The 13,954-nt window shown below is 43.6% G+C and overlaps 1 long non-coding RNA gene across 1 annotated transcript in view; it reads right to left on the reverse strand.

Annotated features, from left to right (window-relative positions):
* Positions 1 to 223: 223 nt before the first annotated feature.
* LOC137299536 (uncharacterized) overlaps positions 224 to 13,954 on the reverse strand; it is a 36,020-nt gene continuing 22,289 nt past the window's right edge. Inside the window, exon 3 of the long non-coding RNA XR_010957915.1 lies at positions 224 to 2,776. This is a non-coding gene — a long non-coding RNA (uncharacterized lncRNA). The remainder of the gene's footprint in view (positions 2,777 to 13,954) is intronic.

The raw sequence follows: 13,954 nt of genomic DNA on the forward strand, positions 1-13,954 counted from the left end.
AAGCAAAGTCAAACTCAAATAATGGTGCATTCTGAGTTTCGGAACACTCACAATGCAACTTTTAAAAAATTCCTAGGTTTCCAAATGTACAGATATTTAACCCATACATCACCAAAACTATGTTATCCCAGTTCTTTCGAGAGCAAGTAACCCCATGTTTCACCACTAACCCAGATGTAACTGAGTTAGGATAGTTATTTGCAGGAGTGACAGAGTGTCAGTAATGCATCATCCATTGTACAATATCCTGTGAGATACCAGCACGTGAAAGTTTAACTCATTCATCTGAAATTCATCTCTCTGCCATTTTAGTGATGATGTCAACCCATTTATCGTTGAGAGAGAATTTCAGATGAGCATGCTAACTGCGTAAAATGGTATTCCATACTGTAATCTCAAGGTCCTAGACTTGTGGGCTCAGTGAGTTTGACTCCATGTGGTTTTGAGGTAAACGGATCAGAACAGGCCCAGACTTGATCCGCGGCCTTCAGGGCTTCAGCCAGGGCTTCTTTTCCTGATCGGTATCTAGCACCTGTGTGGGGAAGTTTGGTGAGGACAGAATAGACATTCATTGTCTAGTCTCTGACATGTTCCCAAATCAAATAGAGTGAGCTATTGTTCCACCATTAGTTTAACATGAAGAACTACTTATGACCTCATAGTAACCGAAATAATCTATGTAATCATCCCATAGAAGACTCATATGTACTTGCAAAGAAGGTTGTTTGTCATCATTAATTTGCTTTTAGTTATGTTAGAACTTGACCTAGGCAGTCTGTATAAATCCTGCCAACATGACTAGCAGATTCCCGTTAAGATGACTTCAGGGGTACATCTGAACAGATGTTGGGCGGTTCGCTGAAATTTTAATGACATTCCAGATAAATGCATTATAGTAGGAGGTGAAAAGCGGACATTTTAATTATGGTAACGGCTTTGCAAATTCTGCAAACAGAGTTCAAGGAGACTGGATGGGAGCCAAACACCCAAAGCTATGAAAATTGCAAACACAGACTCACTGTTTTCCATTATTGAATATTCTCAGAAACTGTTTGACTGAGAGGAAAATTGAATGAAATTTTCATGGGTGGTAAATATAGAATGCCAAAAAAGGTCAGTTCTTACAGCTCTGACACCAGATTGATTTTTGCTCTTGCCAAATGTTTCTATTGAGCAAAGAACGTGACGTTTTAGTTCAACACAGCTTTTAGTTTTGACTCTTGTCTGATCTTTCCAGGGCTGGTCAATACAAAAATAACACTGGCAGAAGCAAAACCCTCTTTAAAAGTCTCTTTTATTTCCTGGCACTCCACCTCCACAGCAAATCACTGTTTGTGCTGCAGCCAGACTCAACATTGCTGTGCACAACAGTGCCATAACATTTGGAATGCATCCATGATTAAGGCTGGTGAGGCAGGAGGGTTTGGAAAGTCTGCTTAACAGGAAGTAAACAATGGCCGTCACCATGGAAATAACTTCCCAAGTCAAAGCCAGCCGATTCCTTTCAAGCTCTATGTGAGCGGCCATCGGCAGGAAGTGGCTTCAAAGAAAGGTCTACAACCATTTGCCTATTTGGATAAACACGTCAGACAAGGGTGGCCTTGCTTTCTCTTTTGCTTAATGTCTGTAACAGTCTTATTTTCTGAGGAACTCGAAACTCTGGAACTCCATTCCCTCCTCAGTCGTTCTATCCTCCTACAATCTTCAGCCTTTTAAAAACCTCAAGCTTGCCGTCACCTAGCCACTACTTCCTGATTTACTTCACCTTCCCTTTTACTCACTTCAACCTTGGTGGCATCTGAACCTGCACTGAAATCCCTGGGCCTTCACCTTGGTCACTCAACGACAAAAGAAGACAGGCTGCTGTCGCTGAATGCGTATTGTGTGACCAAATATGGTTATTTAAATTATATTTAAGATTGGAATTTTTAAATGTTGTATTTTGCTGTGAGCTGTAGGCTTGTGCAAAGTAGTTGGACTTTACTTTTATTCGATTTCTTTTTCATTCCTCCTGTTTTCCCCCTTTACCTCCTTTCCTGAATTTGGTGACCCGTGCTGGGGTACAGTTACATGGGCCCTCCAGTATCCAAAGACTCCTGGGCAGTGAATCTTGGTTGGCTATTTGACCATGGGGGCCATCGCAGCTAATCTTGTTCCTGTCCAATGTCCACACGTGCACAGAATATCTTTGATTAAATCTCTTGTCACCTGAGTGCTGCTGGCACCTGTAGAACTGTTCCCCTGCAACAGTCAGGAGAGGAGGTTAGAAAACAGAGGGGAAAACTGAGATGAATACACACACCTTTGAGTTCATTATTTGTATGACATTATAGGTATGGGTATTTTTATTCTTTTACCTTCAATAACTCCGATGACTAATAATTAAAAGGGAAGTTACACACTCTCTATTTAATTCTGTCAAATTTACTGAGTGAATTTGCTTCCTAAAAATAAGTACGTATGGTTTGAAAAGACATGAAAAAGTAACCCTACAAAAAACGCACTTCACTTTCATTACAAGTTCACAAAATAATTACGGGTAAAGAAGGCCATTTGGTCCTAGTTCATCCGTGCAGAATGGCCCTAAATTCCCCCCTTGCAGCCCCCAATTCTTTAGAATGGTTTTGAAGCAGACCACAGCAGACAGCCAGGAGTCATCGGCTGAAATTTTCCCCACTTGGAGTCGATGATAAAGTTCAGCTGCAGTGGGTATATCCACGATGTGGTCTGCTACTGGGCCATACAGACCAAGAAAGATCCCAGGTTCGATCACGGTCTGAAATTAAAAAAGAGGAAATGCTGGAAATACAACAACTTGCATTTATATAGTACCTTTAACTTGGTAAAATGTCCCAAGCTGCTTCACAGGAGCGATTATCAAACAAAGTTTGACACTGAGCCACGTAAGGAGATATTAGGACAAGTGACCAAAAGCTTGGTCAAAGAGGTAGGTTTTAAGGAGCGTCTTAAAGGAGGAGAGAGAGGGAGAGAGGCAGTGAGGTTTAGAGAGGGAATTCCAGAGCTTAGTGCCTAGGAAAATTCCCAGTACAACCAGCCACCATTACACAGTGCATACACAGAGAATATAAATTGCCTGGTACGCTCACTCAGCGTCAAAGTCACACGCAGTCATTCTTATTTGATTGTAACGGTGAAAAATCTCACATTCTGAGGTAAAATATCAACATTTTTAACATAATATATATGATATAAAGATGCCATTTTCAGAGAGAGAGCAGCAACTGTAAGCATAGTGAAGCAAAACACTTCATGCTGAATGAAACTCACCTCACCTGTTAAATTTAAAAGCCAGGAGATTCAGCCATAATTTAGTTTTTCTATCATTATAAGCTTGATGCCTTCAAGAGGGAGATAGATTGTTTTTATCCTTGTCTGTTTGTGAAACAACTCACTGCCAATTCGCAGGGTAGTTTCACCAACAGGAAGGAGAAACTGATTACAATAGAGGGGGTATTAATAAACTACTGCCCATGGTCACATATTTCATTTGTCTCATAGACAAAGGGAAACTATGTACCTCCAATGTATATGTTGCACCTTCCAAATGTTTTGAACAGAAATGAGTGTATTAGTGCCAAAACTAATTGGAACTGTATAACTCAACATAAATGTAGCTAGCATTCGTTCAAGTGCAATGTCGTGGATAGAAATGAATGCATTAGTGCCAACACTAACAGTATCTCAGTATAAATGTAGCATCCCATCAAAGTGTCATGTTTGAATGTATTGATGCCAACACTACCCGGAAGATGTACCGCAAAGTGCCTTTGAACAGTGATTATAACCTTCACAATGTACAGAATGCCTTTTGAATCACGTTTGTATATATTTTGCTTTGTTTATGAATAAAGTTTATTTTAGGGAGGAAAAAGTTGTCTCATTGACACAGGCTTGTCTATTAACAGTGAGATTATGAGCACCTCCAGCATTTACTTCATGATAGAAAATATGAGTTTGTTAATAAATGGTTATTTCTAGCTCTAGTGTACCCCAGATCTGTGATGATTTTCAGCACTTTATCGTGCCCCCATTAATCACCTAGGTCTCCAAACAAAAGCCCCAGTGTGGTGTTAATTGCTTAATCTGAAAAGGTGAAATTAAGGCATGCCAATTTCTGCAATGGACAGATGGTTTAGGATTTTCACAATGTGATGTCTGTTAGCTATCAAATTAAATTGGCTTTGTTTATATCTTTTAAATGGGTTAGACCGTATTTCATAGCTTTGCCTGGAACTGATTTACAAACGATCTACGCCGTCTTTATAAAGAATTGCATCTAACAATGCAGCATCACCTGCATTTTAACAGCAATGCAACAGTTATTCTTGCACTGCTGTGGTTGGGGGAAAGGTTAATGTTGCTGACTGTTGGGATCTATTTAGCTGCATCGTTATAACTTTGTGAGCTTCCAGAGGGAGGTGGATTAAAAAAGAAAAAAGAAAGAATTTGCATTGATATAGCGCCTTTCACGACCTCAGGATGTCCCAAAGCGCTTTAAAGCGAATGAAGTACTTTTGAGGTATAGGCATTGTGGTAATGTAGGCAACACGGCAGCCAATTTGCACACCATTAATTCCTACAAACAGCAATGAGATAAATGACCAGATCATCTGTTTTAGGTTTTGGTTGTGGAATAAATGTTGGCTAGGACAACGGGGAGAACTCACCTGCTCTTCTTCAAAATAGTGCCATGGGATTTTTTACATCCACCTGAGAGGGCAGACGAGGCCTCGGTTTAACGTCTAACCCGAAAGACGGGCACGCGATGTCCCTGTCACATAGCACCTGGCTTACGAGGGATGTTGCCAATGTGCCAGTTAGCCAGTCATTTGTAGTGGGCCAACAGAAATTGAAAAGTGGCCCATTTTGATACACTTTTAGAACAGGTATGTTGGAAAGCAAAATTTTGTGCCAAGGGTGCAAAGGGAAATGAACCAGAAACACTTACATGACAGTCCTATTATTTTCAATGGTATCAGTGACCTCCCACATCAAATAGGCCACAGTACGAAAAGTAACATTTTTACAGCCTTTACTCATCTGCAGTACAGTCGAGCTCCAGAGTTTGTCAATTAATAAACTTCTTTGGCAAAACTCCTTCATTTTCACCTTTCACCCACATTTTCACCTCTCAGAAATTGGCCTTGATCCAGCTCTGATGCAACTAGGTCGATCACAACATGCTGCACTTTCGACTAGATAAGAAGATGACCATAAAAAATTATTTTCAGCCAATGAAACGGCCATTTAAAAAGAAAAATTAATTCCACTTTCAAAATGAATGATGGGAACCAAGAGGGGGGAGAAACAAAGGTAAGCAACAAGTTCATTTTGTTTTTAGAAAAATATAGGTTCAGGAACTATGTCCTAGTGTGAGTCCTTACATTGAGTAGGCGTAAAATCCCACTTAATTACGTGTTCAGTGTCCTCTATATCCATGAAAAACTCATGAACCGTTTTTGATCAGTTTATACGTATCAGTAGTGATTCTCTTTTTTAAATGACCCATAACCAGAGCAGTGCTCATCAGTAACATTATAGAATAGAGAGCTAACCTTTACAGAAATGTTGTTAGCACTGTGTGTATCAGAAGATACTGCATTCTGGTCTGTCCAGCTAGGATAAGGTGCAGATTTCGAGCTACAGTGGTTAGTCAGTAACAGGTTTTCTTGTTCTAGAATGTTTATGGTGTGAGAGCTGTATTTATATTCCTTCTATACAATGAAGTGTCAACCTAGAGGGTAGCAGGCAGTAGTGAATTGGTTATGAAGCTTATGAAGATTAATCATGGACATTTCCCTGAGGAAAATTTTGCACAGATAAAAATAAAACTGTCACTCATAAATGAGCCCCTGCGCTCCAGTCTTCCCAGATGGCTTTGTGGGCAAAGAAACTATGTGTTGCAGTATTGATTCTCACAGGCCAGGAAGGTCCCAGGTAAAATCGCTTGTTTATGCCTGAGTTGGCAGCGCTGGGACACAAATTGGACTTAGCTTTGCCTAGGGAAGGGAAGGGAAAATTTGCTCATGGTTCCCATTTCCAGTTGTTACTCAGTGACCCTTGCTGGAAGGATATTTCTGCGGATCGATTGAGGATGGGATTAAGTTCATCCTAAGGTGTGAAAACCTGTTGACACTCAAGCCTGGATTTTCAGATTGGGTGAACACTGGAGCAGAATGTGATTTGCATTTGGTTGACATCATGAGCTCTGACCCTGCCATCACTTCTGGGGTCAGCTTCATTATAATATTGTGGGTGAGCTCCAGGTATCGGAAACATTTCTGTTTGGAAGATTTGGCTTTTAAAGGCCTGCAGCAGCTTAAAGGGGCAGGCATCATTGCAATTGTTTTCACTGTAGCAAAGTTCAGATAAATTCAGGTCTGAAGAATGGTAGAGAGCCCCCAGGTTCACAGGTGCAGTAGTGAAAATGCTGTTGCAGGAAGTGAGACAGGAGAGGGGGACATTGCTAAGCGTGGTGGGGGTGGGGGGACACAGGACCCTTGGAGAGTTGCCCAGGGGGAATAGGAGGAGATGATCAGGGCAGGCCGTGTCAATTTGAACACCCACCACGGGACCAGATAGTGCAGAAAAAAATTTAGTGACCTCACCAGGTCAGGCAAAGCATGAAAAGCCAAGCTCACCTTCCATGAATGCACTGTATTGAGCATGTCTGTCATTTATAATAAGCTCCACTCACACTGCATTAGAGTGCTTTTACTGAGTTAAAAAGGGATCTTGCCCAGGTGGATTGGAATCAAAAATTGGTAGGCAAAACAGTAATTGATCAATGGGAGGCCTTCAAGGAGGAGTTGGTTCAGGTACAGAGTAGAAACATCCCTTCGAGGGGAAAGGAAGGGCATCCAAAGCTAGAGCTCCCTGGATGGTTAAAGATATAGAGACTAAAATGAAACAGAAAAGGGAAGCTTACGACAAATGTAAGGTTCATAACATAGTAGAGAACCAGGCTGAATATAGAAAGTACAGACGAGGTCTAAAAGAGGGAATAAGAGGGACAAAGAGAGAATATGAGGATAGATTAGCGACTAACATAAAAGGGAACCCAAAAGTCTTGTATAAACATATAAATAGTAAAAGGGTAGTCAAAGGAAGGGTGGGTCCGATTAGGGACAAAAAAGGAGATCTTCTTACAGAGGCAGAGGGCATGGCTGAGCTACCAAATGAATACTTTGCAGCCATCTTCACTAAAGATTGTAGCAGTAAAGGAGGCGGTAGTAATGATATTGGATAGGATAAAAATAGATAAAGCGGAGGTACTTAGAAGATTGGTAGTACTCAAAGTAGAAAAGTCACTTGGTCCAGATGGGATGCATCCTAGATTACTGAGGGAAGTGAGGGTGGAAATTGTGGAGGCCTCTGGCCACAATCTTCCAATCCTCCTTAGATATGGGGATGGTGCCGGAGGACTAGAGGATTGTAAATGTTACACCCCTGTTCAAAAAAGGGGAGAGGGATAAAGCTGGTAATTACAGGCCAGGCAGCCTACCGTCGGTGGTGGGGAGACTTCTCGAGACAATAGTCCAGGACAAAATTAATTGGCAATTGGAAAAGTATGGGCTAATAAATTAAAGTCAGCACGGATTTGTTAAAGGAAAATCGTGTTTGACCAACTTGCTTGAGTTCTTTGATGAAGTAACAGAGAGGGTTGATGAGGGTAGCACGGCTGATGTTGTGTATATGGACTTTTATAACCAACAAATAGGCATTTGATAAAGTACTACATAATAGACTTGTTAGCAAAATTAAAGCCCATGGGATTAAAGGGACAGTGACAGCGTGGATACAAAATTGGTTAGGGGACAGAAAGCAGAGAGTAGTGGTGAACGGTTGTTTTGCAGTCAGGAAGGAAATATACAGTGATGTTCCCCAGGGGTCAGTATTAGGACCACTGCTCTTTTTGATATATATTAATGACCTAGACTTGGATGAAGAGGGTAAAATTTCAAAGTTTGCAGATGATATGAAACTCAGGTCTGTATTAAACAATGTGGATGTCAGAATTCAAGCGAACATAGACAGACTGGTGAAATGGGCAGACACATGGCAGATGAAATTTAACGCAGAGGGGTGTGAAGTGATACATTTTAGCAGGAAGAATGAGGAGAGGCAATATAAACTAAAGGGTACAATTTTAAAGGGGGTGCAGGAACAGAGAGACCTGGGGGTGCACATACACGAATCTTTGAAGGTGGCAGGACAAGTTGAGACAGCTGTTAAAGCCCAGAATCCCATTTTTTTTATTAGTAGAGGCATAGAGTACAAAAGCAAGGAAGTTATGCTAAACCTTTATAAAACACTGGTCAGGCCTCAGCTGGAGTATTGCGTTCAATTCTGGGCACCACACTTTAGGAAGGATATCAAGGCATTAGAGAGGGTGCAGAAGAGATTTACTGAATGGTACCAAGGATAAGAGACTTCAGTTATGTGGAGAGACTGGAGAAGCTGGGGTTGTTTTCCTTAGAACAGAGGTTAAGGGGAGATTTGATAGAGCTGTTCAAAGTCATGAACGGATTTAACAGAGTAAATAAGGAGAAAGAGTTTCCAGAGGCAGATGGGTCGGTAACCAGAGGACACAGATTTAAGGTGATCAGCAAAAGAACCAGAGGCGACATGAGGAAACATTTTTTTACGCAGTGAGTTATAATGATCTGGAATGCACTGCCTGGTGGAAGCAGATTCAATAGTAACTTTCAAAAGGGAATTGGATAAATACATGAAGGGAAAAAATTTACAGGGCTATGGGGAAAGAGCAGGGGCATAAGACTAATTGGATAGCTCTTTCAAAGAGCCAGCACAGGCACGATGGGCCAAATGGCCTCCTCCTGTGCTGTACCCTCTATGATACTACTATGATACTATGAACTGCTTACCATCAATGCTATAAGCAGTGCCCTTAACCCTCTGCATTCACTTCAAAGTATTCCTTCACTCATATCCTTACATGTTTTCACTCGACAAAAAGCTTGCATGGAATATAATCACTTGTAGAATGCACATGTCATCACACTCATTGTGGGCTGCATGATGATATCTGGGTTTTACTGCATATTATGGCAACGAAAGGTAATTCTCACTTCTGTGTTCTTCGTCAAGGAAAAGCAACCCATAATACTTGATAAAGAGCTGCGACAGATGCTGCCCCCTCCCCACCCCCAAACCGCTCATCCTCTATCAGGAAGAAGTGCTTCAAATTCTGAGGAAGGAGGTCATTGGGTCTGGCAGAGATAGGAAATTAGGAGACGATGTGCAGCTGTGTACTTGTGATCGACGCCTACTTCTCTTCCTTCTCATTCTATTGTATGCCACATTAACTGCTTGCAAACCACATCATGAAACTCTTCTGTCACTCCTACAATGATGTGGAGATGCCGGTGATGGACTGGGGTTGACAATTGTAAACAATTTTACAACACCAAGTTATAGTCCAGCAATTTTATTTTAAATTACTCCTACTGTAAATTACATCAGGAAACTATTGTAACCTCTCTTTCTCTTTTCTCCTCAACGTGTGACTGAGGAAGAACATGCAGTTTCCAGTACATCCGGCCCTCCCAGCACTTTACACCACATACTGACTGTCACCTGCTGTATCCTTCCCAAACACTAATTCAGAGACATCCACCATGGTGGGAATTAGAGAGTTGAGCTGGAAAGGAAAGCACTGGATGACACACGAGTGAGCAACAGCAGCTGCTGGTGACATGAATAGCGAAACATCATTGTTTAGACCATGAAGTTGTGTAATCCCTCAGCTGAAGAACATGACAATCTGGGTCTCATGGGTCCTGCTTTAAGAAGAACAGTGCTTGCAGAGCATCAAACATTGGTGTGTCATCTATGCACATCATCTTGTGTACCTGATGAAAACAACTTCTAAATCTTTGCAAGAACAATGTTTACAATGACAACAATTTTAGCGTAACATTTGAGGGCCATCGAGGAGAGTGTGGGCTAATGCTATCTAAGTTAGAGGAATACACTAGCAGCGTGTGCAGGACATCGGTGGACAAATGTGAAACTCTTCACTCTACCACGGAGTAAATGACAGATTCAGGAACATCTACAGCAGAGACCCCCATGTCAGCGGCCCCAAGGGAAGTCTGTTTCTTCCATGGATGCTTAGACTCCTGCCATAAAGGTCTGGGGTGCCAGATTGGAGAGGACTGTTTCTCCTGGCCTCCAAATGATTAGGTTTGGGTTGCAGACAAGCATTATACAGGGCTTCACTTATCTCGTCTTTAGTTTCCTGCAGATCAATGGCTATGCTGAGCCAGTGCCCAGTACTAGTGGCATGGCAAGAATGGGCTCGGATGATGGTGCCAGCTCTCAGCGTGGCAGAATATGCGGGTATTCCCACCAGCCCCCTTCAAGGCCTGCACATGTGGCAGAAAGGACGTAGGACTAGTCTGCCTATGCCACAGCATGAGGCATAGCCAGCAGCCTTCCCATCTCAGGATTTAGCTTCCAAGAGTTGGGGACTACCTCAGTCCCAGGTGGTTCTTATTGCAACATAGTACCAGCCACCTCCCATCTACCAGTGAGATTGCACTGAGGAGAAGCATATGCTTCATACACTTGCACCAAGGGAAAGCACTGTGGTAAGAAACACTAAGCCTACACATAACATGGTTCCTCTTTAAAATTATTGTTACGCTAAAATTGTTGTCATTGTAAACATTGTGCTTGCAAAGATTTAGAAGTTGTTTTCATCGGGTACACAAGATGACGTGCATAGATGACGTGCATATTTGTAAAGGGAGGGGGAAGATATAAACGAGACTGTTAATGCAGTGATCATCTGTGGAAGTCAAGAGTCTCTTATATGAGTGGCAAAACTGTCTCCGACTGGCAATAAGTAGCCCTCCACGTTATCTTTTGACCGCTGCTACTCCTTTGCTGATTCCCTTGCTGTCCTTGAGGCCTTCTTCCTCTGTGCTAAGAAACATTAATGAGGCAAAATTGTGCAGCACGCAGCACACAGCAACCTTGGGATCCCAGCAGGACAATATTGTAGTACAATCCAGTCCCTTGAAGCGAGCCTTTAAAAATCTAATGGTGTGCTTGATGAGCACTATGGTGCACGAATTGACCTCATTATAACGGTGCTCAGCTGGTATCCAGTGTCATGATCTGAAGCTGCAGAGGATTGCCTTGATCTCCCAAGAGCCACCCCAAGACTATCTTTTCTGGGTCAAAGAGTCTTGGTACAGTTGCTTGACTTAAAAGGAAGGCATGTGGCAACTCCCAGCTACACATTGAGAGTGGAATCCTTTCCTATGATTAATGGAGCATATAGGGTCATGTGGGTGCAATCTATGACTCCTTGGACCTTTGAGATCCTGCCGCTCTTTAAACTTACAGTGCCCTATCATGCTGCCAATGATTGGTCAGGGGGAAGGCAATGAAATTACTAGCTCTAGTAAACAATCCATCTGTGATTTGCTTAATGCATCAGTGCACAGCTTATTGGCTAATATTAGTGATACCTAGTGACATCCTGGAACGACTCCAGGGCATAAACATTAAGGGCAGTTGTGACCTTAACAGTCACTGGCAGCAAGTGGAGGTGAGTTATATGTCCACTTGCTGCATGTGGCATAACTCAGTAATGGCTTCTTAGGTAAAGTGAAGCCTCTGGTGGCACTGGTTGGCTGACAAATGCAGATATGTGCTCCTTTGTCTGTATATTGTGGTGTTGGGGTACTGGCAGGTAGGTGGCACCCATCACTGCTGCTGCCTGACTAGACTGGCATCCCTCTTTTCCTCCTTTCCCTCTTCCAAAAAGCAAATATGTAGCAGAGTTCCCAATTGGAAACCCATTGTTTCTTGTCTGAAATGGTTGGGGAGGAGGAAATGGCAGCCCCATAGCAAATAGCACAAAGGCAGATGGGGAAATAAAGAAACCAGTTCTGTCAACATTAATGCTAAGCTCTTTAAATTCAATTCCACCTTCTCCAGCGTGCCTAGCAACCCTGAATGCCCATTCACACACGTGAAGAATGGAGCGCCATTATTGTTTGTGGAACTGAACTTCAGTTGCTGCCTTGGTAAAAACATTGGGGGAGGAAATAAAACTGTCACCATAAGATACTGGTAGCGATAGTCATATGTACTTTTTCTCAAACCACAGATGTGGTCTGACTGATGGCACTTTATAAACGGTGAGATACCCACTCGTCATGTGATTTTAAAAAATCAACTATAAACAATACCATCCACTTATTAAGTTACAAAAATTTCATAAAACTCTAAATTATCCAGTTTGTAGTAATATGAACTGTCACATTTCTGAAACCCATTTATTTCCCTCTCCCTCCCCACACAGATTCAGTTCACGCCCTTGATTTTTGACCAAGGGATGGATTTAAGTCAAATTCTTACTTATATGAAGCAATTCTTCGGCCTTAAAATTACAGTGAAAACATTAGCATCTGAACATTTAGCACGCTCAGGTGATAGTCCTTTGTCATTACATTTGTAGTTCCCCCAATGGCACGGTTGGCACTGAGACATATGGGCCCCGATATTAGCGGGGTGGCGGAATGGCAGCGGGGGGGGGGGGGGGGGGGGCGGGGGGGGGGGGGGGGGCGGCTGGGCGCGTGGATAACCCGCCCAATAAAATCCGTCCGTTCCCCACGTGATCGCAGGTAAATTGGAGCCACTTAACGTGGCTTCCAGGTTTGGCGTCTGAAACCTGCGCACCTGGGCGGACTGCGCACCCGCATTACAGGCTGTCAGCTGGAGGAGCTCTATTTAAAGGGGCAGTCCTTCAATGGCTGCTCCTGGAGCAAACACCCAAATAGCACAATGGAGCAGCCCAGGGGAAAGGCTGCTCCTAGATTCAGTGATGCCTCACTCCAGGTGCTACTGGATGGGATGAGGAGGAGGAGGGATGTGTTCTACCCGGCCGACGGGAGGAAGTGGCCTGCCTTTGCCACCAAGAAGGCCTGGCTCAAGGTGGCAGAGGAGGTCACCAGCAGCAGCAACATCTCCCGCACCTGGATGCTGTGCAGGAAGCGCTTCAATGACCTAACCAGGTCAGCCAAAGTGAGTGCACTTACTCATTCTCCTACATTCCATCTTCCACATCACCGCCCCCACCCCCCAACTCATTCTGCACTGGCAACACTACTCTATCACATCACTCCTCACACTCACTCAAAGCTCATCCTCAACTTACCTGCACTTCCTCACCTCCCCATTAGTCACCCCACCACTACCACTCAACCCAATCCTCACACAATGTCATGGCTCTGTCTCATACTCACCCTCTGATGCATCTCTTTCACGGTCAGCCGCACCCAAACCAATGCATTCAGCAGTTGGCCACGTCACCATCACTCACTCACACGTCTCCACTTTCTCCCCTTATAGGAGAAAAGAGTGCAGAATGCACGGGAGAGCGCGAGGACCGGAGGGGGGCCACAACAGGTAGTCATGCTCACAGACGCGGAGCAGGAGGTGCTGGAGCTGAGCCGCACCCTCGAGTGCCTGTCCATCGGGAACGTCGAGACTGGCACCCGACAAACGTCTGGTGACAGAACTTTAAATTTCTGCACACATAACATCAATTGATGTTAACATGCCTTGTCATCTTCAGCAGCTCAACATCTGTCATTATGCTTAATATTGTCTTCTGTTCTCTTACAGGGCCTTTAGTGACTGCCGTGACGGCGGAGGGCGATTCCTCAGAGGACCTGCCAGCCTCTGAGGGGGCACCATCACATCTGAGTGAGACATCCACCAGCATAGATACACACACCTTGGTGGGACCCCGTCCGCAGTTAGTTGGGATCACACATGTGAGCATGAGCAGACACTGGTGGCAGGGGCAGCTGTGGGGAGTCCGTGTTGGTGGGAGCACTCCTCTCCAGGCTTTGCTCAGCTGGACACAGATGCTGAACTCTGGGGGCCA

The sequence above is a fragment of the Heptranchias perlo genome, chromosome 29, assembly GCF_035084215.1.
Source record: "Heptranchias perlo isolate sHepPer1 chromosome 29, sHepPer1.hap1, whole genome shotgun sequence".
Classification (NCBI taxonomy): Eukaryota; Metazoa; Chordata; class Chondrichthyes; order Hexanchiformes; family Hexanchidae; genus Heptranchias; species Heptranchias perlo.